A 27,051-nucleotide genomic window follows, 5' to 3' on the forward strand; every position below is an offset into this window, starting at 1 on the left:
AAATGTTCCCACTCTGAACAGTCCTTTGTCACATCTATCTTACGTAATTCGTATCTCTAAAGATATTGAATTAATTACAGGTAATGACATTAAGTCAACTGACTTATCGTCAAGTATCAGCTTAAAATAGATGTGTAATTATATCATTATTGGTTGGTGTCCATAATTGATCCGTATATTAGTATAAAATAACCACTCTAGTAAAATGACATCATTTGTCGAGATAATATCTTTGGGAATATTACCGACGTGTTAAAAGTATGCCTACACATTGCACGGTTATGTGAAAATTATAAAAAATCTAAATTAATAATTTGTATATTGATATAATAACTGCTTAGTATAAGATTATTATTTGACTGTAAAAAAGCACACATACCCTCCGGTATAATAATAGCGCAAAAGAAAAAATAACATTCAAACTCTACCTCCCTTGAATGAATAAACTGAATACTCTGTGCATGTTATTATTCTAGAACAATTACGTCACAAATGAACACCCAGTCCCATAGGGGATGACATAAAACCATCTTATTTGTGCACATCATTATCATCACAGTCTGGAGAGACAGAGCCGACGCTGTCTGTCTGTCTGTCCACGCCGCCAACAATCAGTTCCCTCACCTTACTTACATCATCAATATTCACGTCAACAGTATATAATTATTCACAAAAACAAGAATGAATGATGTGTGAAAAATATTGATTATTGTAAAAGTAACAAGAATGTCAACATGAATGTTTCACACAAACAAAACATAATATTCATAATAACGTTTTCGTTGTTGTCGATTTGTATGTCATTGTCGTTTATACGATATACTAGACGCAAGAAGAATTATTTTCCATGTATGCAGTAGACATAGCCTGTGCTTACTGACGGTATTATATGCGGATATTTTTAAAGTAGATTATCTTAGATGAATATTATGAAATCCATTACTAGATCTTATCGAAATACACTAAATGAATAAAAGTGATATTTCTATTTTAGGTGGCAATTCGTAGAATCTCAAATACATGATTTAAAAAAATATCATTTTGCATATTTTGTATAATAATATACATCACAAATCGTAACATTCTAAAAAGTAAAAATGATGTATTATAATGAGGGTTACATATAACAATTGTTACGTGTCCTTTGTATTCAAAAACATAAAAATGAAATGTGTTTAACAGATGTATGGAATTAACATCTGCTTATGTGTTTTGTTAAACATGGTATATATATGATACTCCATGCATGGCTTATTTATTAATCTTATACACATTATTCTAATAAGATCCATCCATGTAAGTGACGAACAAAGAATTGTTCTAATAACCTCTTTGTTTTTTTACATGATTTTAAGTAATTCTTTTAGGCCTACTGAAAATATCTAGAAACACTACCATTTAGAAGGACTATGGTAAATTATAAATAGATATGATATCATAACAGAACAGCACAACTGCATTGGTTTGAGTTGAGCTACTGAGTAAAATAATAAATATTCATTTTAAATTGTGTTTAAGCAAAAGTCGGTTAATTATGTTTCTTGGACATAACACCTTTTGGGAGGATCTGATTTGAATCCCTTGCCAAAAGACTATCAACTGAAATATTTAAATGATCAACTTCAATACACATTGGTGGAATGATAAGAGAATAACAACAACAATTAAAAAAATCTTTGCAGTGTGCCAAAGAAAGATATTTCCCATTGGATTCAATACGCCGCAGTTTAAAACAAATAAGTAGGTTTCTATAACTTGTTTGAATCACTGGAGCAAATCAGGTGCTGGTTTATTAGTTATGTTATTGTAGAAACGTTGCATATAGCAGCCTAGATTCTGTTTAATTATTGTGTATCGTACGTTGTTAAGAACAGTGTTCTTCCAAATATTCATAAATAAATTATTTTTCTTTCAAAATTGTGGTCAATTTAAATGCAAACATGTTGTAACCCATTCCAGTTGTCTTGCAAGTCATAAATCTTCCTAAAATAGGCTTACAATCAAAATAAAGACAGTCTATAGGGCCTTCGGAAAGAAAACATGTCGAAAGAAGTAATTCTCTGACAGTCGTCTATCAGAACAAACGGTGTATGCATTTCATTTTAATGTTAAATACATACTGGTACTTATCAATAAAACAAAGTACTAAACACTAGAATTTTATTTTCTTATGTGTGAATGGCATGTTTTTGTCCTGCTGTGGAATTAATAAACGTATTTTAAGGTAGTTTCGAAATGCTGCTTTTCTTTTTTCCTTCTTATTTATGATATAAAGTCCGGTCAGAGATACAAAAACTTGTTATTTTTGTTTTTATTTCTAGTGGAAATAAAGTCTGAATACTTTACTACAACAAGTGTAGTCTACTTGAGTAACACGTCATACAAAGTTGTCAAAACAAGAAATTCACTGGTATGCACTGTATTGAAATCTACAATTAACGTGTTCGTTGGGAAAGACTCACATAACTATCGAAATTGATCTGCAGAATCCACCTTTGACAGCTTCACTTATTGTATCTAAACATTATTTTCTAATCATCCTAGTATCAACTAATAGATATTTATATTATATGAATAAAAAAGGGTATTCACGCAGAATACGTCGAATAATGTGACGTATACCAATCATCAAATGTGACATCTAACTAATTTCTTTTATACTTTAATTACATTTGGCTGGAAGCAATTGCCCCTGGTGCAATATTCTGATATTCTAATCAAACAAGATGATCGGTAATGGCCATGCTTCTTGTGTTTAACTTTGATAATTGCTCAAAATGTTGCAAATTAATCAGCATCTTATGGGTTACAAATGTGCGTGACTTTGTTACAGATTAACACAAATAAACAAAAAAAGGAATATCATTTAAAAAGGTATAAGTTTGTCAGTGGGATTCATGTGGGGAAATTTTTACTTATTTCCGTTTTGTGAACATTTCATTTGGTTATGACATTGAACAATCTATAGCATTTAGTTGGCAATCTTCGAACACCATCAGTAGTATAACCTACAGGTATACTACAAATTCATTATACTTTGACTTCGCGTACCTACATTTCATTCTTATTTCCATTTTTAAGTACATTTCATTCTTATTTCCATTTTCTAGAACCAACAACATTCCTCTTCCTCGGACTAAACCCCACATAATGGTTTGTAGAAATGAGAATTACTCTAGCAAGCCTTACCCTATACTACGTAAAAAGGAGTCACCTTCGCCACATTCTGTTATAAGAATATATTCTTTCTTGGACAAAATGTTAGATGATTTAATACACAGGTCATCCATTTGGCATGGGTGAATCTTGAGATACAAAATCAACATATGATAGTACCCTGGTCACCATGGAATATTACATTTACGTTGAATGAGTGAATACACAGGTGATGAATTTGACATATGGATCAGGTGAATCAACGATATAAAACCAGAAGACCAGGACAGAAAGATACTATACTGGCTTGTCGCCGATACACGTACGGCGGCACAAAGCGTTTGTTCTAGAAAGTTCATAGTGAAGCATGGTACGCCAAGTTGATCTCTAGTGAATCTGTTGATTGTTTCCCGAGTAATCAAGATTAACATAAACCAAAGGATTAGTTTTCATGTGGTGTTCAAGTAGAAGAAGAAGAGTATAAAATCATTCTCATAGTTCACTCATCATCACTGACAAGATAATCATTTCTAATAATGTTCGATGAAACAGTACGGTACGTAAATGGCAACTAATTGATATTAACACTGTCGGTGTTAAATGAGATTAACCTTCGGTTTATAATAAAGTACTCATCTTAGTCAGGTGTATAAGTACCATTCAAACCTTATCGTATGTTAGCCTATTTTACGTGTAAAACTTTCATATTCTTCAAACACTAAATCAACACGTTGTATTCGTGGAGAGAAAAAAAATAAGACCAAAAAAAAAATGTACAATAATAAAATGATTGCACTTGAAATATTATTTAGGATGATTCTTAATTATACATTATATTTCAGTTAAGGTAACGCGAACGATGGAATTGAGTTTCACAAACTATAGACAAAAACAAAATACGACTAAACCTCTCCTATTTCATTAATAATTGTATAAGTAGATCACGTCCTGATATACAATACGAATGAATTTCACTCGCCATCGAGTATAACATTTCACATTAAATCTATGGTTATTTGATAGAGCTGACTCGATCATCATATACGCCACAATAGCTTGGTTACCTCTTGGGCAAATGATTAATCCCAATAAGTTTTTCCGAAAAATAATAAATTGTTTAAAAAACAAACTAAATATACAGTAGTAAAGTAAATATATATATACATAATAATAGTCTTCTGATGAGTGAGTTGCACGACTCACGAAACAAGCCTGTAGAGACCAAACTGTAGTTTTTACTTCTTTTCCAGACTTAACGTATATATTGTAATAAAAACAATAGTCTGAAATAGTTTCAGAATTAATAGGTGGTAATACTCAGAGATATCATATTAAATTAAGTGTATGCCGTAAAGTTTATAGTTATCTTTTACCTTTTATTTTACGACGAATAGCCTACATTTTATAAACTCACTACTCATAAGTTGAAGGGTCTTTTTTATGATTACGTTTGAAGCCGAACAAGTTTCATTATCTCTTACTTAAAAACAAATCATTGAATGTCTGGATTAAAAAGAAGGTGTAGTTAAAATTATATTTGAAGTCATATTGAATGTCTTTTAACATATCACATAACAATAAATAGCGTCAAGCTAAACAAAAAAGTAAATCAAGAATTGATGAGATATATGACGAGAGGAACCTAAAATCCTTTACTTAATGGTCGTTTGCATGACAACATACATATGACAGAGGCAAAACATCAAAATACCATGGGTACATACTTTGCACATTAGGCCTATGTTAATCCAAAAAAATATAAGTAGATAAAACAAACAAGAAACCAAGATTCTCTCCGTTGGCCTGATGCGGTTATAGTTAAAACGCCCACATTGTAACAATGTTCAAAGCACTTATACAATGTGTTTTTATCTTATATAACATGTTTAAATTGATTTAATTCATAATCATGATTTATGCTACGACAATAGATCAATGTGTATTCACGGTTGAAAATCCCATAAAAACAATGCGATGCTTTACAGTTGACTGACAGTGACGTCATATTAATATCCTGCAAATGAAATGCCGGTATAGTACGTTATTATATTTTTATTATTTAACTTTGAGTAACAGGATATTGCTTTTATTTCTCGTTTATTGCTGAAAGGATCGATTACATAAAATAGATGAGTAAACGTAATATAGATCAATCAGGAGCAGTAGCACTATCATAAAAATCAAAGAAACTTTCTAGACAGTGGTGGTGGTGGTTGTCATATTGAACAACAGCAGGATGGACTATCGGTATATTATAATATCATCACTGTAAAAGAAGTGTCATGGGGACTGATATTACGCACCAGCTTTCCATTGGCAATAAGGGAAATCATTTCACATTAAGCAGTAATATAATTATGATTCAAGATTCAAAAAATGTTTTTAAAATGGAATTTCATTTTGCTTGGCATAATTAAGACAATAAAACTACACTAAAAATACATCAAATTGCACAAACGCTATAGGGCATTGTTAAAATACTGTTAGAACGATTAAAAATTATTAAAACTATAAAAAAAATTACAGTATGGAGTTATTGTCGAAAATTTGAATTATACATAATGAATGCTATTTACAACAAAGGATGTCCTAGTTCTACATAGATTGGGTTTTGGTGGTCATAGTCTAATGACAGATCTATTGAAATTGTTATGTAACGGATGAGTATAGGTCTTTCATATCAACTGTTCTTATAATACACTTCTCGTAAATAAGTGAACATTGCGTTATTTCTGCTTTAATAAGACGTTATGCAATTGTACGTGGTCTCTCTATATTTGTCTTACCATAAAAACATTCAATGCTAAAAGATAATACTTTGATAAAATAGGATTGAAATAGTGTTATTAACTCTAATTTTGCTTGAGCTTTCCGAGAAAGTCTTTGATAGGCCTATGCCTTCTGGGAAATCATAAGTTAGTTAGATTCCCAACTCTAATTTGTTATCTTTTATAGTTTAAGTACCGAAATATTTATATTGGGTGACTCTTTCAACCTTAGTAAATTATGTTCTAATGCAGTATTATGCAGTCTATCATCATCTCTTTGGTTTTGGTAATTTTAAGAATTAAGTGAATGTCTTAACTGTCACCACTTTACAAATCTCTCAACTTCATTAAATTATCATTTACATCTTGCTTTCCGTCAAAAGAAAGCCACTAATTACAGTATGGTCAGAAAATGTAACATTTTGCAAATTCTACTTTAAAATATTTAAACTATACTAGAATAAAATGAAATCAAAATTGGAGAAATAATTCTTTATCCACGATAAGATACCGTTGTACTTACCATCTGCGGCACCCATTGCAGTAGCAAAAGCAGAGAGTTATAATAATACCTGTAGGTCTAACTGTAAAAATAACACATCACATATTACATAACACTATTACACATTTGCACCTACCATTACCACCGTCACATTAAATTTGCATATAGAGATACAATTTTCAAGTAATTAGCAATCAGTCGATAATTCTACCTATATTGTATGTTAATCAAATATCTCTCACAATAATTAATCAACTATTTTAATTACCGTTAATTTAATTAAGTCATAATGTAGTATGTGGATGGCAAACTTATGGTTACAAATTTAAGGCATCAATTAGATTGGATTGGGAACTCTGAACATGGACAACGACACAAAAAGTACCCTACCCACTTCTAGTATAACGACACAACAAGTGCCCTACCCAATTCTAGTATAACGACACAAAAAGTGCCTTACCCACTTCTAGTATAACGACAAAAAAAGTGTCCTACCCAATTCTAGTATAACGACACAAAAAGTGCCCTACCCACTTCTAGTATAATTTAATTCCATTACACCAATGAAAATATCAAAATGATGTTCAAAATATTATCATTAGAATTGTTTATTTTCATCCTTGTGATCACTCTTCGACATCGTACTAAACTATAATTATTACCAAATACTATTTTGTTTGGCTTCTGTGTCCTCTTGTATTTTTCAAAACGCATTAGAAGGCAGAACATTTCAAGAATTTAGGAGAATTATTTCCTGTCCTTATACATCCTAAATATCCAAAACATGTCATGATGCCAAATGTATATATAGTATTTAAATTCAACATATAAGAACAGGATGATTTATTTCTGTTCATACAACCAGAATATACCAATGTCTCCCGATATATATTTCAAGTAAGCTAAAAATAAATATTGTGATATTTTTTTTCTGTTTTGTCGGAAAAATATCGATAATAAGAAATATAATTAGGATTGTATTTGTTTTAATAATAATAATAATAATAGTAAGTTATTTGAAAGGATGTTCTCTTTCAAATTATACTTTCAAAGTGTTTTAAACTGAAGACTTATCGTTACATCTGTGTGTATACGGAAGATATTCATCAGTTACCGTACTTAATGGATCGCCCTGTTAGGAATATTAATGATACCACTCTGAAGGCACGTCTTTGAATAATATCGTAAATTCAACGTCAACAACAAATATTAAGACAAAAATATTTACTTGAATATTAATTGAATGACGTTTATTGATTAGATTCGTGCATCTAAATCAAGTGCGTCAAGCTGACTTAGTAACGTTTTATAGTTTATTCGATCTGAAATGAAAACACGCAATATAATACTATATATCCAATCTGCAGACAGTACTGTTTCGATCTTATTAGATCTCACTATATATAGATTTTGAATTGGGGACATATACAATGTAAGCATAAACACACAACATATACAATGTAAGCATAAACACACAACATATACAATGTAAGCATAAACACACAACATATACAATGTAAGCATAAACACACAACATATACAATGTAAGCATAAACACACAACATATACAATGTAAGCATAAACACACAACATATACAATGTAAGCATAAACACACAACATATACAATGTAAGCATAAACACACAACATATACAATGTAAGCATAAACACACAACATATACAATGTAAGCATAAACACACAACATATACAATGTAAGCATAAACACACAACATATACAATGTAAGCATAAACACACAACCAAAACACTTCTACCTTTATAGTATGAACAATTATTAATCGAATCTGATAAAAACATAACACAATTCGAAACAATAAATGGCCTAAATGTAAAACCCTATATTTTTTTAATCATCGAAACGATATGAGACACATTTTTTTTTTTAGTTTAACAAACATACGTTCAGCAACAAGCCGAGTGAAGACTTGATGGGCTAAATCCTAATAGGTCATTTATTACAGTAAATTAGCGGCGGCACTTGAAAGCATTATTATTAGCCTAAGTTTAAAGATTTATTCCATGTCGGTTGATAGCAAATTATACTGGATAAACGATGAGAAAGCTCATCTACAATGTTTACAGCACATTTAAATAGAGATTGTTTCAATGTAAATTATGTAAATTAAGCAGTTCAACACGAATATATCACATCGGATACAGGAGTGTTTAGAAGACAAACTTTTTTATAAGAAAACTAAGCCTAATCTGTGAATGGCTGTGAGATATACTAATGATTCAGCGTAAAAAATGGTTATACCTACTACTTTAGTTTGTTTGTAAGTCACTCACGACTCACGCCAATTCGTGCACAAATCGCTACTGTCTCAAAAGTGCTATTCCAAATAAATTATTATTGTTATGTGTTTCATAATAAAATATCGTAGTTTAGCCAATTATGATAATTCGAGGTTATAAAATTATAATGAATAAAACATAATGTGACTATCACAACTTTAGCAGCACGTCTAACCCGTCGTGTTAAAAATCATTTTAACAATTCATTCATTACTTGACTTACTGCTGGTTTCCGTGTAATTTAAAGTTAGTAGGTAAGTAAAATAATGATAGCATTAAAGATAAAAACAATCGTTATTAATGTAGGCAGATTTATTGATCAGTATTATTTGGGTACTCTGTTTTGTTGATGGTTTTACTGCAATAAACACAGTTTAGTGGATCATCAGTAAACGTTATCTGAATTGGTAATCTATTCATTTAATGCTCTCATACATTTTATTGTGTTACTATCTCTTAATATAATGCACAGTATCAAAGAGTTAGATTCACACCTAAAATGTATTTCATGTACTTTTTTGTCCTCCTGAACTACGGTGTGACATTCGCATCTTGATCACGTTGCATGTTCATCTTCTTTCGCCAAATTATTTCTAGAACGGCGATTTCCAAAAAAAAAATATGTCGACGATGTCACACAGTTTCAGAATAGACGTAAAGAAGAAGGTTAATTTTAATTACATTCATTCATTTAACCAATTTTTTAACAGTTTTTTGAAACAAATGTTAGTAAAATGTGCTTACCGTAGACTAGAGTACATTTCCATAGATCAGAGTAGTACCATCAATAATAAATAAGTTTTACTTTATTGCGCACCAGTGGATTGAAATATGTTCATATATAATCAAATAATTTTAATATATAAAATATTTGAGGGAATAAAGGATTAATCATCGCACAACAGGATTACAATTTAGCCAAATATGATTACAAACATTTGCATCAGCAACCTCATTTATAAAAAGCAAGGGTGATACAAATGAGTTTTATATATACAGGGTTTCTAAGAAATATAGACAATACAATAGACAATGTCGTCCTCAAGACACGGGTACACTCCGTTATTATAAGCTCTTTACTATTTTAGCAACACAATACAAAATATCTAAATAGAAACCGACCATCAGTAAAATTCTATCTGGTAAATGTACGTTAATTCGATACATACCATTCAGAGCATTTATTATGCGTTTATTTTAAACTGATAGATTATATCTAGTCCAATTCACCTGATATAGAGATGTATAACCATCCAATCACGTTATCCAATTGCAAGAAACCGTACCTACTTTTTCATACACAATAGTTAAAATAACGTTATGGTTGGATCCAGCCAATCAAAAGTCGTATAGAGTCTGAGATTTGTGTAAAGAAGATTGGTCACGCAATAAAGGTTTCCAAGTCAGTTGTTATATAAACTAAACTACACGCATTGTGAAGCAATCAACTCGACATAAACCATCGTCTGTGGTCTTTTCTTTGCGTTCTTGCCAAGTACACCTTCTAAAAACATGAAAACTTTATTTCTTTCTGTAGTGTTAGCATGCAGTTTGTTGGTGGTATACACTTATCCATTAGATGAAGAGGAAAGGGTGAGTATACATTAATTATTGTATCAGTATTTCTTGTTTTAATCTATTCATGGGAATAGTGTGGAGGTGGAGTATTTTTTTAAACCAGAAAATGTACCAGCATCTAAAATTCTCATATAATGTAGTAATATAATAATGTTAGAATTGCCAGAAAATACAACGCACAAAAGATATAAACTACCTAATAGAAAATGAATACCGACAGAGTGATTCAATTGGTAGGCCTATCTTAGCGAGAAAACGGGATGTTAGGGTAACCAATACAAATGAATACCGACAGAGTGATTCAATGGTAGGTCTATCTTAGCGAGAAAACGGGATGTTAGGGTAACCAATACAAATGAATACCGACAGAGTGATTCAATGGTAGGCCTATCTTAGCGAGAAAACGGGATGTTAGGGTAACCAATACAAATGAATACCGACAGAGTGATTCAATTGGTAGGTCTATCTTAGCGAGAAAACGCAATGTTAGGGTAACCAATACAAATGAATACCGACAGAGTGATTCAATTGGTAGGTCTATCTTAGCGAGAAAACGGGATGTTAGGGTAACCAATACAAATGAATACCGACAGAGTGATTCAATGGTAGGTCTATCTTAGCGAGAAAACGGGATGTTAGGGTAACCAATACAAATGAATACCGACAGAGTGATTCAATGGTAGGCCTATCTTAGCGAGAAAACGGGATGTTAGGGTAACCAATACAAATGAATACCGACAGAGTGATTCAATTGGTAGGTCTATCTTAGCGAGAAAACGCAATGTTAGGGTAACCAATACAAATGAATACCGACAGAGTGATTCAATTGGTAGGTCTATCTTAGCGAGAAAACGGGATGTTAGGGTAACCAATACAAATGAATACCGACAGAGTGATTCAATTGGTAGGTCTATCTTAGCGAGAAAACGGGATGTTAGGGTAACCAATACAAATGAATACCGACAGAGTGATTCAATTGGTAGGTCTATCTTTGCGAGAAAACGCAATGTTAGGGTAACCAATACAAATGAATACCGACAGAGTGATTCAATTGGTAGGCCTATCTTAGCGAGAAAACGGGATGTTAGGGTAACCAATACAAATGAATACCGACAGAGTGATTCAATTGGTAGGTCTATCTTAGCGAGAAAACGGGATGTTAGGGTAACCAATACAAATGAATACCGACAGAGTGATTCAATTGGTAGGCCTATCTTTGCGAGAAAACGCAATGTTAGGGTAACCAATACAAATGAATACCGACAGAGTGATTCAATTGGTAGGTCTATCTTAGCGAGAAAACGGGATGTTAGGGTAACCAATACAAATGAATACCGACAGAGTGATTCAATTGGTAGGCCTATCTTAGCGAGAAAACGCGATGTTAGGGTAACCAATACAAATGAATACCGACAGAGTGATTCAATTGGTAGGCCTATCTTTGCGAGAAAACGGGATGTTAGGGTAACCAATACAAATGAATACCGACAGAGTGATTCAATTGGTAGGCCTATCTTTGCGAGAAAACGGGATGTTAGGGTAACCAATACAAATCATATACATATCATAAGTTATATTATATTGTGACATTTTATTGACTAATCGTTATTTTGAAAAGTATTATCAATGACAACTGCATTCGAATTATATACAGAAGTAGGATCAGACATTTCGTATCATTGCTTTCCATTAGACTCGGTACCAAACGTCACTTTGAACAATTAGGAAAAAGTAGAGTTAGAGTTGAAATGGTATATTATTTTAGGCGTAATAAAACATGTGGCTCGTAGATTTTATCCTACAGCATGTTAAATGTTGTTTTAGTCTGCTGGTTATATCTGTCATTGGATTTCCTTTGGTATTTATTTCTGTAAAAATTAAAAAACTTATCATACGACAATAGCCTAATACAATAAACGATACGGTACATTATTAGTCTATTATCTATTTTATTACATTTATATCAAATTCATTATGCTTTTCCGGGTATTCTTATTACTAAACATGGACTGATGGGTTTACTTGCTTACTGTAAGGAACATAATTATAATGCAATTATAATAATTCGAACAATAAAGTAGTATAGTTGATATCAGTAGGCCTGCTGTAGTATTATTTCATAGTATTCAATAATACTGAAAATACAAGTTGACATAATAGTACCGCGAATATTCATGAGCTGTATAGGTATTTTATGTACGGAATAATTGAATTTTATCTAAGTAGTTAGAAGATGTTACTACCGGTAACTAGAATTCAAACTGACGGGCGTGTATTCTTATTTAGAACAGTGCACTTTAACGAGAAGAAAAAAACCACATTGAGTGACGTGAACTAAATGTATCACAGTATATACCTTCGGTTTTATGTTCGTAAACCTTTTGAAATATGTCTAACGCCGCGTTTGCCATTCTGAATGGGGGAGTTTACCATCATATTGATCGTCAGGTACAGTAATCAATTGACACTGAATGTATCACAGTATATTATACCTTCGGTGTTATGTTCGTAACGCCGCGTTTGCCTTTCTGATTGGGGGGGGACTTTACCATCATATTGATCGTCAGGTACAGTAATCAATTGACACTGAATATATCACAGTATATACCTTCGGTTTTATGTTCGTAACGCCGCGTTTGCCTTTCTGATTGGGGGACTTTACCATCATATTGATCGTCAGGTACAGTAATCAATTGACACTGAATGTATCACAGTATATACCTTCGGTTTTATGTTCGTAACGCCGCGTTTGCCTTTCTGATTGGGGGACTTTACCATCATATTGATCGTCAGGTACAGTAATCAATTGACACTAATATATCACAGTATATACCTTCGGTTTTATGTTCGTAACGCCGCGTTTGCCTTTCTGAATGGGGGAGTTTACCATCACATTGATTGTCACGTAGAGTAATCAATTGACACAGAATGTAGCATCAAACAACTTTAAGTATGATACCTTAACAATTAAAATAATCATAATTCTTTGTCTCAATAACATAATTGCTTATAAATTAATAAAATAAACATAATATAACGGGGAAAACATGAATTTGGAAGGCATAAAAACTAAGCCACAATTACAGTTTAGACACAAAAGATAACCACCACTGTGCAGAACTATCATCATTTGAATTAGATAGTTCATGATATGTTTATATATAATAGTAATTAGAATATTGTACAGATAACTGTGCAAAACTATCATCATTTGAATTCAATAATTCATAATAATATTTAGATAATAATAATTATATTGTAACGATTGTGCAGAACTATGTGAATTCGATAGTTCATGATAATAGATAATGATTTAATTAGAATATTGTATTTTAATGTTATGAACGTGACACACTTTAAACTAGTAATTCAAGATAATCTCCATTTTAATCGCAATTAAAATATTCGATATAAGTGTAAATCCACTCTATATATCGATTAAGCTTCTAACGGGATTTAAAATTACTTTACTGGACAAAATGGATTAAATAACATAATGCACTTGTTTAGATAGTTTTTTCCATAACATGAAAAGCTATCAGGTAAAACGGCTTTCAACGGTACCATTAAATCGCCTTATATCAATATGATTAGGTCACGTGATTCTATAATGATGATACTTTGATGCTGCAATCATCACCAGCGGCAAATAATTTACGTACGCATGCGCATTACATAATTGAGAAGGCGGAATAAGTTTGACAGTGGTAGGATTGCCAGAAGCAAACTAACGATAATTACCATTGCTGTAATAGTGGTTTGAAAAGCAATAACCATTCAAATGATTTACAGTAAATCTGATAAACGTCATCCTCTTCCAAATTTTGTAAAAACACAAGTTGCAGCAGCCCTACCAGTATATAATATATTATTTAACTATCTCTCGGTGGATTTCCGATGATTTGATGGTTAAATATCTAAAATGTTTACTTTCACAAGGTAGGCATATCGTACATATTTCTTCAATGTAAATCAAGTAATAAATCTACAAAAATGAGTCTGTACTAAAGTCGTGACTTAAAATAAACATTATTCTATTCTATCCATACTTTAATTGTTGTATGAACCCGTGGGCTGTCATTTACAAACACTTTTAAAAGTTTGCAACAACACCTATCAATTGGAATTTCACTAAAAACAGTTTGATTTTCAACACAAATCCTTATAACGAACTTGTAAGGCGTAAATGTAATAGGTTACGTTGTACTTGTAGGTGTAATGAACCAATGCAAATTCGTGTACTTAATCCTCTTGTAATAATAAACACGCTGAGATCGACCTATACTGACGTCGTATATTATGCAAAATATTTTGACTTACTCAAACATAAAGTGCTTCAGCCAAAATGTTAAACAGAAGCACAAATAAATATTGTGTAAATATTCAAAGGTCATACAAGCCTAACTTTAAAAAAATGAAGCAAGAGATTAGAACAATAAACTTATCTAGGCAACATTCCATTTTTGTTTAATTAAATTGTCATTTTATACAATATGCTACAAAGACTATAAATTAAAAATAGTATACATTCCTTCAAAATGGTAAATTGATATGGTCAAATTGGAAATATAAAATTTCCCACCGTCGGCCTATAAAATAAATTGACATTTTGGTCTACTCAAGACCACGAATTAAACCTACTAAGAAAAAGTTCAACTTTTTTCAAAATTGGTAATTCTGACAGTTACGATACGGACAAGTTATATGATATTAACAGCATAGTCCTAATCATTCAAAATGAGAAATTTAGCAATTTACTTAACCTGTCCAATGTATTCAATGTTCAAACTGTTGGTAAAGTTCTATGGAAATGTACCTAACCTGTCCAATGTATTCTATGCTCAAACTGTTGGTAAAGTTCTATGACAATGTACCTAACCTGTCCAGTGTATTCAATGCTCAAACTGTTGGTAAAGTTCTATGGCAATGTACCTAACCTGTCTCATGTATTCAATGCTCAAACTGTTGGTAAAGTTCTACTTCAATGTACCTAACATGTCTCATGTATTCAATGCTCAAACTGTTGGTAAAGTTCCATTACAATGTACCTAACCTGTCTCATGTATTCAATGCTCAAACTGTTGGTAAAGTTCCATTACAATGTACCTAACCTGTCTTATGTATTCAATGCTCAAACTGTTGGTAAAGTTCTACTTCAATGTACCTAACATGTCTCATGTATTCAATGCTCAAACTGTTGGTAAAGTTCCATTACAATGTACCTAACATGTCTCATGTATTCAATGTTCAAACTGTTGGTAAAGTTCTACTTCAATGTACCTAACATGTCTCATGTATTCAATGCTCAAACTGTTGGTAAAGTTCCATTACAATGTACCTAACATGTCTCATGTATTCAATGCTCAAACTGTTGGTAAAGTTCCATTACAATGTACCTAACATGTCTCATGTATTCAATGCTCAAACTGTTGGTAAAGTTCTACTTCAATGTACCTAACATGTCTCATGTATTCAATGCTCAACCTATTGGTAAAGTTCTATGGCAATGTACCTAACCTGTCCAATGTATTCAATGCTCAACCTATTGGTAAAGTTCCATTACAATGTACCTAACCTGTCTCATGTATTCAATGCTCAAACTGTTGGTAAAGTTCCATTACAATGTACCTAACATGTCTCATGTATTCAATGCTCAAACTGTTGGTAAAGTTCTACTTCAATGTACCTAACATGTCTCATGTATTCAATGCTCAACCTATTGGTAAAGTTCTATGGCAATGTACCTAACCTGTCCAATGTATTCAATGCTCAACCTATTGGTAAAGTTCTACTTCAATGTTTATACACTATGCTCTTTGTAGCATGACTATTCAATGCTCAACCTATTGGTAAAGTTCTACTTCAATGTTTATACACTATGCTCTTTGTAGCATGACTATTCAATGCTCAAACTATTGGTAAAGTTCTACTTCAATGTTTATACACTATGCTCTTTGTAGCATGACTGTTTAAATTCTACAGGGATTGTATTCGGTTTCTTATTTATATATGAATGATAGGTTCACCAAAACAATAATTATTACACAATGAGATGTTTCGCAACTGAGGGATATTTGATTCCAGACTATAAATTGATTATTAATGACTTTAAAAAAAAATACTAAATGTACGGTATGGTTATATATACCAACATATTGTAGGTGTACTCCTACTCACAAAATAATTAAAAAATGAAAAAGTTATTTACAGTATGTCGGACTTATGGCTTTTAAGTCAAAGAGCTTCATACTGTCTCCCAGACTTTAAGTGATATAAATAAATCAAATGCAAGTAATTTCTTATGGTAGTTATATTTTAGTTCATTAAATTTAATTTAGATATTTTTTTCTTTTAAGCTGCCGGTGTAATTTTCTTAATAATCATTACGTCTTTCAAAAAAAATGAAATATTATACATATTATTTGATGGGAGTATTGGATAGAATTACAGAATAGTTAGTGTCAGATTAATAATTCATACAAGTATGAATAATTATTCGAATTAGTGTGTATAATACTCATGTGGTAGACTAGAGACTAGATTCCACTTATGAAAATTGAAACAAAAAACCAGAAATAATCCATGTAGCCTACTGGCCTATATAATTACATTTAAGCACGGCCTAACACCCGTATTATTGACAAAATTATATTTCAAATGAAACTGGATATCCAATTTTTCGAATCTAATAAGGGCAACCAGAAGATTAGAAGATAAGTATAATTACATATTATTGATTTTGGCGAATACTATCACTCTGTAGCCTAACATGATACAAAAATTACCTCGACAATTAATAATGTCATTATGCTACTTTTATTTTATGAAGAGTGGTTTGGAATTGACGGCCGAGTTGTCAAATCAAATGAACAATCCGTCTTTATTTTATTCTTTATCATTAGTTGTCTATGAAACGGAACAATTTAAAACATCCCAAAGTAATCTGATCGATAGGCTCCACTTTTTTCGTTATTTTAATCATTTTCAATGTTATTGTGTTATTTTTAATTGTTAATTCATTACTAAGCGTGTTTTAATTATAATATCACTGGTAACAGTATAACTTAAATACATTGTAAACATAATATTTGCAATAAAGTGGTTATATGCCTACATTATTGAGGAACACAAACGAACTATGTTACTGTAAACATGGTATAGGCCTATGCTACATTTATCGTCGATGACGAATTATACCGTCTACTTCAGTGTTGGTTTCAAATAAAGATTCTTTGAAACATTGACCTATAAAACATTTGCCATAAAATCACTTTTAACGTATAATTGTGTTCAATTTATACCATTGTATAATGTTTTGTAATTCTACTGAAACTGTTTAAACAATAATAATCGCATCACCTTATTAATGAATAACTGAGAATAAATGGGAATTCTGTACGAACGACGATTTACGAGAATATAAATGTTCTTGTTGGATACCTCGGGTCTTCATTAGCTCGCATAATGACATATTGAACCAATACACCTACTGTATTATTAAATGATTTACTTTGTACCTACATGTTTAAGAGCTTATGATTCCTAGATTACCCAAATGAAGCAAGGTGATAATGCAACAACATTTAGTGATTATTAAGAACATGGGCCATTAAAATACTTTAAGAGTCACAAGTGGATGTAATCCACAACTTATTAATAGTAACCGTTTGATACATATAGTCATTTAACTAATCCAGCGACTTGTTATATGCAATGTTTGATTAGTTACTCATTCACAGATTTGCTAAAGAGTTTTATTTCGATTTAAATGTAATATAGTAAAACTATTTAGATTAATATAATGCATTTTCAAGGACGCGGTTAGATATTAATTGATTTGCCCTACTTTCTGGGTGGGTGTAAGTAAATCTTGTATTTACTAATTGTAACATTGAATGTTCTAACTAACCACAATGTCTGAGTAAACCTGGTTCTATAAATAAAATCTTACCCATCCTATCTTTATACTCATGGGGTTTGGTCAAAGTATGAAGGAAAATATATTTATTCTTTCATCCATGGTGAAAGCACCGTCGTTTAAATTTGATTCTACAAACAACAGTTTAGGTTAGTTAGCTCCAAGACATTATACTCTTACTCCCTTTCTCTACTTTAAAACTTCAAAATTGCCTATTCAAAGTCTAATTTTTAAGATCCTAATTGTTCATGTTTTTGGAGGACACATCTTTGATGGATATACCTTGATCATTTTTCGGAGTTTCTTCTATTGATTGTAAGTCGTTTAAAAATAATCATAACCATATACAAATTGATATTAATAATAATAATTCTAACTGTCGTTTAAAAATTGCTCAGAAGTAGTTAATATTTCATAATCCCAGTACGCGTACACATTTCACATACGAAATTCAATGATATTAATCTGACATTGGATATCAATATCAATAATATGTCTTGTAACGCACGGCCTCTCAATGTCAATTACACAACTTGTATCGTATTCCAAAGATCTTAATCTTTGCAATTAAATATACATAATGTCTAAGAGGTAAATGCTATAGGACACAATTTTGTTTTATGAATAAATTTAAAAATTAGCTGTGATACTTTCATTTATCTCTGACAACATTATATCATTTCAAAGGTATAACTTGATAAGACGCTAGTTTGATTCAACAACGCATGTATTTTGAATGAATAGTTAAATATTAATTGTAAAACATACTTTTAAAATATACGTGTCAATTTATAATTGTTTTATATGGTTAGGCCTACGATTAGTGACATCAATTTCTTTTTATAAGATATAGAGGAGTATTCATAATTGGGTAGTGGTGAAATGTTATGAAGAGATACATTGTCTTAACACAAACTGTTTGGATTACTTTTCCTCATTGTAGGAGAGATAATGACAACATCATAGTCTGGTTTGCGTATGGGAGGTGCATCTTGGGAGGTTTGGATAAATCATAATACAATAAAGATTTTCCGGGATGATACCGTATAATATTATTAGGATGGGTAAGCTGTAATGGTTGTGATTTGTATTCCAGTGAGGATGTGCTGATTTTGCTTAGGTGGAACTTATCTACATCATTATTAGTGAGGATGTGCTGATTTTGCTTAGGTGGAACTTATCTACATTATTAGTGAAGATGTGCTGATTTTGCTTAGGTGGAACTTATCTACATCATTGTTAGTGTTTTACATGACGTACCGTGTATCAATATCATTAACTTGTTACTTACAATGAACTCCATAATCTCAATTTCAGCCTTTAAATTTCTACATGATCATATTAAGACTTAAATAAAGAATAAATATGATTTTGATTTAAATTAAACATTTTTCTTATCATTAGACGTAGATCAGACTACACAGTGCATTTATAGTGTATGTACAGTAACAAGAAACAATCCGAATACACATAATAGTTTCCATCTATATAGTAATGATTCGACTGGGAATTAAATTCTACTTTTATTAATAATTATAAATATCTATGTCAAAAGTGGTAATCATATTTCGCAATAAAAGTTCTATTATTTTTTCAATTTAAAGTAATGCATAGATAAATTTTGACACATAAAAGCAAGTGGCTATAAAGGAATAGTAATAAAGTTTAACTTAAATTCACGACTTGTGGTCATAAAATGATAGAAGATGCATCTCCTACAAATATACCAAAACCCAACACTTTATCAGTCTACTGACACCGAATGAAAAAGAATACGAACACACACAAACCACGTATTGAATATATATTAGTAATTATTCAACAAAATTACACTCTCTCTTGATAATTCGTTCAAATTTGATTTTTTAAGGCTGACACGTCGAAGTACTTAGTGTTACCATCTATCTATACTTATCCAGATATTTTAAGATTTCTCAAGATTATCATGTTATCCTATAAAATTAAAAACCTGATAAAAAGTGACGTGATGTATTTGTTACAGTTATACTGATCGTCGGTAGTGTGTAAATTCTCCTTTCTTTATGTAGACTAAGTTTACAAATTAATAATGATCATCTTCTAGGGTATACTACCTTATTTTATACGCATCAGCTTAAAAATTGCGTTCAGCCAATTGCAGTTCTTTTAATTCGTATTGGTATTCTGAAAAAGTTCTTTCAAATGCTCTGGCTAAACGTGTTTGTAACGGTTGTTTTTTTTAAAGTGTTTAGCTGCTCAATCAATCCAAGTATAATTTGATAAACTAGTGAACAGTGGGGATTATGACCTGCTCAAATTGCACACTTCAAAACTTTCTAAGGATAAATCGGGTTCATAAACACTAATCATCATCTTAGTGTTTTGATCATTCTCTTGTGTTTCTACAATGTTCTAATATATTCTCAAACACGCGCACAGTCTCAATATGTTTGTGTTTCATAGTTGCGTTTGTTAATTACCAATATCCCGAACAATTAATTCAGTAATCATTCTTAACTACTTCTTACAATTAGTAACATTTAGGTATTTTTAGATTCAGTATTTCTAATTTACAACATCTGATATTGAAGAATATGGCACAAAACCGACTACTTACTTATAGCATTGTTTTCAATGTCGTATCAACATTTTTAAAGATTTTCACATATTTTTAGTGAATGTCACAGCATACATCAATATTTTGCAAATAATCTTGATACACAATTAATACAATATAAAATAAGTGTACGATGCAAAAAAAGCTATCTCTTTACTTTATTATACAGTATCTATAAATATATTCTCCACTAATACTAAATCACTGTTCAGCATCAACTGAATTTAATCCGTGTAAATAAATTGCAATTTATTGATTGACTGGAATTACCAATATAATTGAAGTTGCTTTTTTCAACGTATATTAATACTCTTAGTATCATTATAACCTTAATGAATTAACGTAGACGACAAAAACAATAGATTGTTTCGAGTTCGAAAACAAGTTCACAAATTCTTGACTACATACTAGATACTATCTACATTATGCAAGAGTACGACGATTTTCAATATGATGCGACCTGTTGAAATCAATCAATTTGAATTCTGCTACAAATGGTAACCTTTCTATCATTGATTTGTAATTAATCTCGTCACGATTAACTTCCTTCTTTATTTTTTGAATTATGTGAACCTTTTATAATTGTCAAAACATGTATCGAAAGATACATGTCGCTTGGGTTCTAAATCACCGGTAATAAATTGTGCATAACCAAAGTCGATTAATAGGGACTCCATAATTTCCAAAGAAATGAAACGCATACAAAAATTAAAAATCTAATGTACTTAAGTCTAAACTTCATGGCTCCGATTTATTATTATACCTAGCAAGTGTTTTTTGTCTCGTAGACTGAGACAAATTAAACGAAGATTACTGTATATCTTTCACTAAATCTGTACATTTTATTTATTATCTCTTGTCGTTTTTTTTTTCTTATATTAGGAAAATGTCAATAAACCGTCTACATAATTATTAAACTTTACAGAATCATTCTGTTTCCTTTAATTCATTATCATCATAAAACCAAAATAGGTGAAAAATCCTATTAACCTATATATACCACAAGAAAATAGAAGTGAAAATGAAGTGATTTAACTTAAACAAGAAAAAACTTAATATAAACTAATACAAAATATTAATGTCTATCTCTGTTATAATAGAAGTTAAATCATGACTTCATCAGTTTGTAGAAGATGCCGTGCCAGTTCTTTCAAAGTCATTGTGATGACTGTATTAGATTGATTCCTTATTACATTTACGACTTTTTTTATAATAGCACTTTGGCGTCAAGCTAGTTCCAGTTTTCGAATTCGTTGTCGTGTTATATTCCTCTTCACAGTTTAAATTCTTTTTTTAAAATCTGGGTTTATGTTTCGCGTGCGAAATACAAGTTATTAATGTTTTTATAATAAACGATAGGCTATATAAAATAAAAGCTATTGTTTTGTGGGTCATTTTTTTTTTGCATACTGCCTTTAATCAATTTTAATATTTTTATCAAGGACATAGTTTGTTCAAAATAATAATACACCTTATAAGCATGTTTTGTTTATGGTGTAGTTAGGCCTAATAATAATAATAATAATCTTCGTTTATTATTTCATAGGCCTAATAATAATAATAATAATCTTCGTTTATGATTTCATTTAATAAGACGTTTATCAATAATTGCCTATCATTGTGTAGTTTTAATAACAATTTATGTTTGTTAGTAGAAACTATGGAAGAGTGAAATTAGAATTAATTAAACCGAATGAACATTGTTAAATATCACAATTATTAATATTAATAACAGTAAACTTGGAATAAGGTACTTCTGAGTTAATTTCATATTAACCAATTTGTGGTAAATAACCATGGTGATTTTTAAATTGAAATGTTAGAAACCCGCAGTATGACTCACTATGCGTTTGTCTTTATTAAAAATTAATATTGTAATAGGAAGCAATATCCCTTCAGACCAATAGTATAACGTTAGTATTTTAGCATTTAATTCTTAAAGGCTGGTTGTGATGTACACTTACAGATGACCTGATGAAAATATAACGGTAATATACTGGCAATATAAGATCAAAATGTACACCGACTTTTAAACACGTAATTAAAATACATTGCATGAAAAATGTAGGCATTTTTCTTAGAAACAGTAAATCAAATATTTAATCTACGTGAACTTCGGGCTCCATTCATGATGTTCTTTTTTATCTCATTCTGAATTTCTTCAGCATGATATGTCACAAATAAAAACGACATAAGGAGTAGTTTATTTTCTAATAACTTCAAAATTACTCTTATTGATTTTTAAAAATAATTATCGTATATTGATTTGCATCAATAACATGAAAAAAGTGTCTATTTATCTACACCACTAGTTTAACACATAAACTATATTTATCATAGAGGAGCTGTTACGTGCATGGATGATTTTTAATAACCCACTAGAAGTATTTAATTATCTTCGGTTACCAGTATTCTAAGACTAATCAACTGAGAATGTTTTCTTAACCTACGTTACCACACTACAACTAAGATGCTGTACAATGACTACAACTAAGATGCTGTACAATGATTACAACTAAGATGCTGTACAATGATTACAACTAAGATGCTGTACAATGATTACAACTAAGATGCTGTACAATGATTACAACTAAGATGCTGTACAATGATTACAACTAAGATGCTGTACAATGATTACAACTAAGATGCTGTACAATGATTACAACTAAGATGCTGTACAATGACTATAACTAAGATGCTGTACAATGATTACAACTAAGATGCTGTACAATGATTACAACTAAGATGCTGTACAATGATTACAACTAAGATGCTGTACAATGACTACAACTAAGATGCTGTACAATGATTATAACTAAGATGCTGTACAATGATTACAACTAAGATGCTGTACAATGATTACAACTAAGATGCTGTACAATGATTATAATTATCAACTAAATTAGAAAAGAAAACAATTGAAAAACACCAAATGTAATAAATGATGGACATAGGTTTACGATCCTATTGAATATTTAATATTAGGGAATAAAAGTGAAATCACAATAGCATCTTGTAACAAATATACATAAAATATAGATGACTGAAGCAAAGACAAAATGCAAGCTATAAATATAGTTTAGTATTCCAAACACGTTTATTTTAATATATAATTATTATCAATAATAAATATATACCATGGCAACAGCAAATAAATGTTTTTCCGTTTTTAAATCTTATATTAATCAAGTAAATGCTAAGTTATCGTAGGACGTCCCAAAGAACAAGCGATACGGATTGTTTACAAAAAACGACTTTCTATATAAGTAGACTAATTATAATTTATTTGTTCAATTTCCAATATAATAAAATAATATTCATTTTCAATTTACTTACGGAATCCAAATCATTCTATCTTCCAGGACTATCAGATGCTGAGGCGAATTTTGAAAGAAGTGGGTGAACTACATGAAAAGGCTGCTAAGAGAGGAAAACCTTGTTTCGCAGACAATCCAATGACGTTGTATGAATGTTACGGTTTCCATAAACGCGATGCTTCATCGGACCTTCTTAACGAATTAGGTCAAGACGGCAACTAGTAGTACAAATGCATTACAAAATTCATTCATTTTAGCAGCACTATTTTCTCTTGTTTCAACAGTACAAACTGTAGTAAATTATTCTTAAAATAGACTTATTTTTCTTAACGTATGATGTGACAAGAACAAATATTCAGAACATTTAAATTGCACGTGCATGGCTCACCTGGGTGTGTGAGTATGATGTCATCAAACAAGAGTCAAAAACAAGACTTCATTCTATAGCGCGTTATTTTATTAAAAACGTCATTTAAATGACGGAACATTTTAAAACACTAAAAAGAAAGTATCTTAACTTTGTTTTTTTTTATCTGAGAAATTCAATAAATTAATAACTAGATGCCTGACATGTATATGTAATCTATGGATAGTCGGGATTGTAATTAAGTGTTATTTGGGTGACACATTGTGTTGGAAATGACAAAACAAAGCGTACATTATATTCTAAGTAGATACTGGCCGACAGTCTTATAAGATGATTAAATTATTAGACTATTAATAAGTAAAGCTATTAATATTTATAATTTATATAATCTCATGCATATATTAATTTGGCGTCTGGCTTTAATCCAATTTTGTATCTATTAAGGTGTAATGTTATTGTAAAAGTTACATTATTTGGCTCCAATTGGCCCAGACTTGTAACGTTATGTAAATTTGAATTATAATAAATTATTAATTATTATTTTCATTATCATTACAGTATAATTAACGACATTGGGACTTTCTAAACACAACCAAATTTAAAGTTAAATGAATATATAAATGATTACCAGTATATCTGTGTTATTTCGATATTGTATTAAATCAGTGACATTTTTACTTCTGACAATTTTATTATCATATGATATAGGGCCTATTTAATATAAAAAATTAAATGGTAAAATTGTATTTTTATCTCAGAATAGCTTGAGCTTGACTTGAGTTATTATTAGTAATTTAATCATCACACTTAAATAATATTATAATATTTCAGTCTAAATCTATATTTATTTAGAATGTATTTTATCACATCATTTGAATTGTTGTCCCAGGTGATTAAATGGTTTTAAAATACAGTCACATAGATAATTTGCAATATGTACAATTTATTATAATTTGCATTTTTCATTTTTTTTTTGGTCAAATAAAGGTAAAAAAAACCTTCAAAGTAAATACTTACATAATTGGTTTTCTTTTTTCTAACACTGTAATTGGAGCAATATATTGAGAGTAAGATTTATGGTAATGGTGACAACGGAGTTGATGGTGAACATCTCGCCAGTTAGAATACGGATAAAATTGGGTTTTTTTTATGATATTTATGTATTTTTAGTAAGTAATAATTAAAAAAAAGTCTGTCACCATTCACCCTCATATTTCACTTGCTGGATAGTATGCTGTATAAGTTATAATAATTAAATAGCCTACTATTAAAGTATGTTGTGTAGAGTCCAATCTCTATGATTGTATATACTACGTATTATTTAAAAAATAATAATAAAATCCAATGGATCAATGCGGTGCACGACCTTTCGAGTATTTTGATTCTATTTTGTACATATTAAGCGAGCATGTTGATGGCCACTATAATGAAAGGCCGGCCGGCGACGACGCATACAATATTACGTCCACACGTCCACAATCCATCCACTGCCTGGTGCTTCTGCCTTCTATTTTATAAGTTAGGCTACATGAAATTGAGCTTCCTCACATGTACCACTGGCTGTAATTACGCGTTAATTCAATTCTATATGATGCAACAACACTGTGATATACAAAATTAATACAGATACAGAGGTCGAGCTTCAGATATTCTACTGGTGGACGTTTTTCTATATCGTATTCTTAAGGACAATTTCCTTCTAATGAAACATATCTTGGGAGACCTCTGTTAAATAGCCAATGCATTGGCTCTATTTATATAATTATTAGTGTGTTGTTCGTAATTTTCTGACATTATAAAACGGATGTTCTTAAAATTGAGGGCGCTAAACATACAATTTACGAGATCATAAAAGGTTGCGTAAGCCAGAAGAAAAAAAAATGTGGTGTGCTCCCTTGCCTCTAGCACGGTAAGGCCCTCTCACAGCCTTGGGTACACATCAGATGCCTTGATGTTACCGCCTCATGATAATCTGTGAACCCAAAACACAGAGGCTCGCATAGCTTTAACTCTTTTCCACCGAGACCGGCATGGGGTTTGAACCCACGATAATCGTGTTCCACGACGCTCTATCGACTGAGCTATCCGGCCCGCGATTTTTTTTTTCGTACATAAGTTGGGGACCCCTCATGAAACGTCACAAAATAAACATGAATAATTCATCAGTTCAACTTGTTGTTCCGTGTGCACCCAAGCGTATAGCAACAAGAAGTGATTACACAACTGCGATACGATACTTTCTACAGTTAGGCCTAGGATTTTAAGTCAATTCACGTGATTGCCTTCGCGCACTCTTCTTCGAGTCGAGGCTAATCGACAGCTGCTAGGCAAGACATTAAACTAAGTAGTAATTCATTGGACAGCCCAAAGAAAGCTTAGACCCACAAGAATAAAGAATGTGTATAATTTGTGTACTGTAATTTTTTAATTCTGCTATTTTATTATCAAACAATATGCATGTACTCAAAGGAACTTAAAAAATGCGCGTATATCAACACATGAGATGGGAAGATTAGACCCACGAGAATAAAAAAT

At 31.0% G+C, this 27,051-nt stretch overlaps 1 long non-coding RNA gene across 1 annotated transcript; it reads left to right on the plus strand.

Moving 5' to 3' along the window:
- Nucleotides 1–10,158: 10,158 nt before the first annotated feature.
- Nucleotides 10,159–25,881, plus strand: LOC140043289 (uncharacterized). The gene is made up of 2 exons (XR_011844293.1): nt 10,159–10,333; nt 24,195–25,881. It is a non-coding gene; the product is annotated as an uncharacterized lncRNA (long non-coding RNA).
- Nucleotides 25,882–27,051: the final 1,170 nt, after the last annotated feature.

Source organism: Antedon mediterranea, chromosome 3 (assembly GCF_964355755.1).
Source record: "Antedon mediterranea chromosome 3, ecAntMedi1.1, whole genome shotgun sequence".
In the NCBI taxonomy this organism is placed as follows: Eukaryota; Metazoa; Echinodermata; class Crinoidea; order Comatulida; family Antedonidae; genus Antedon; species Antedon mediterranea.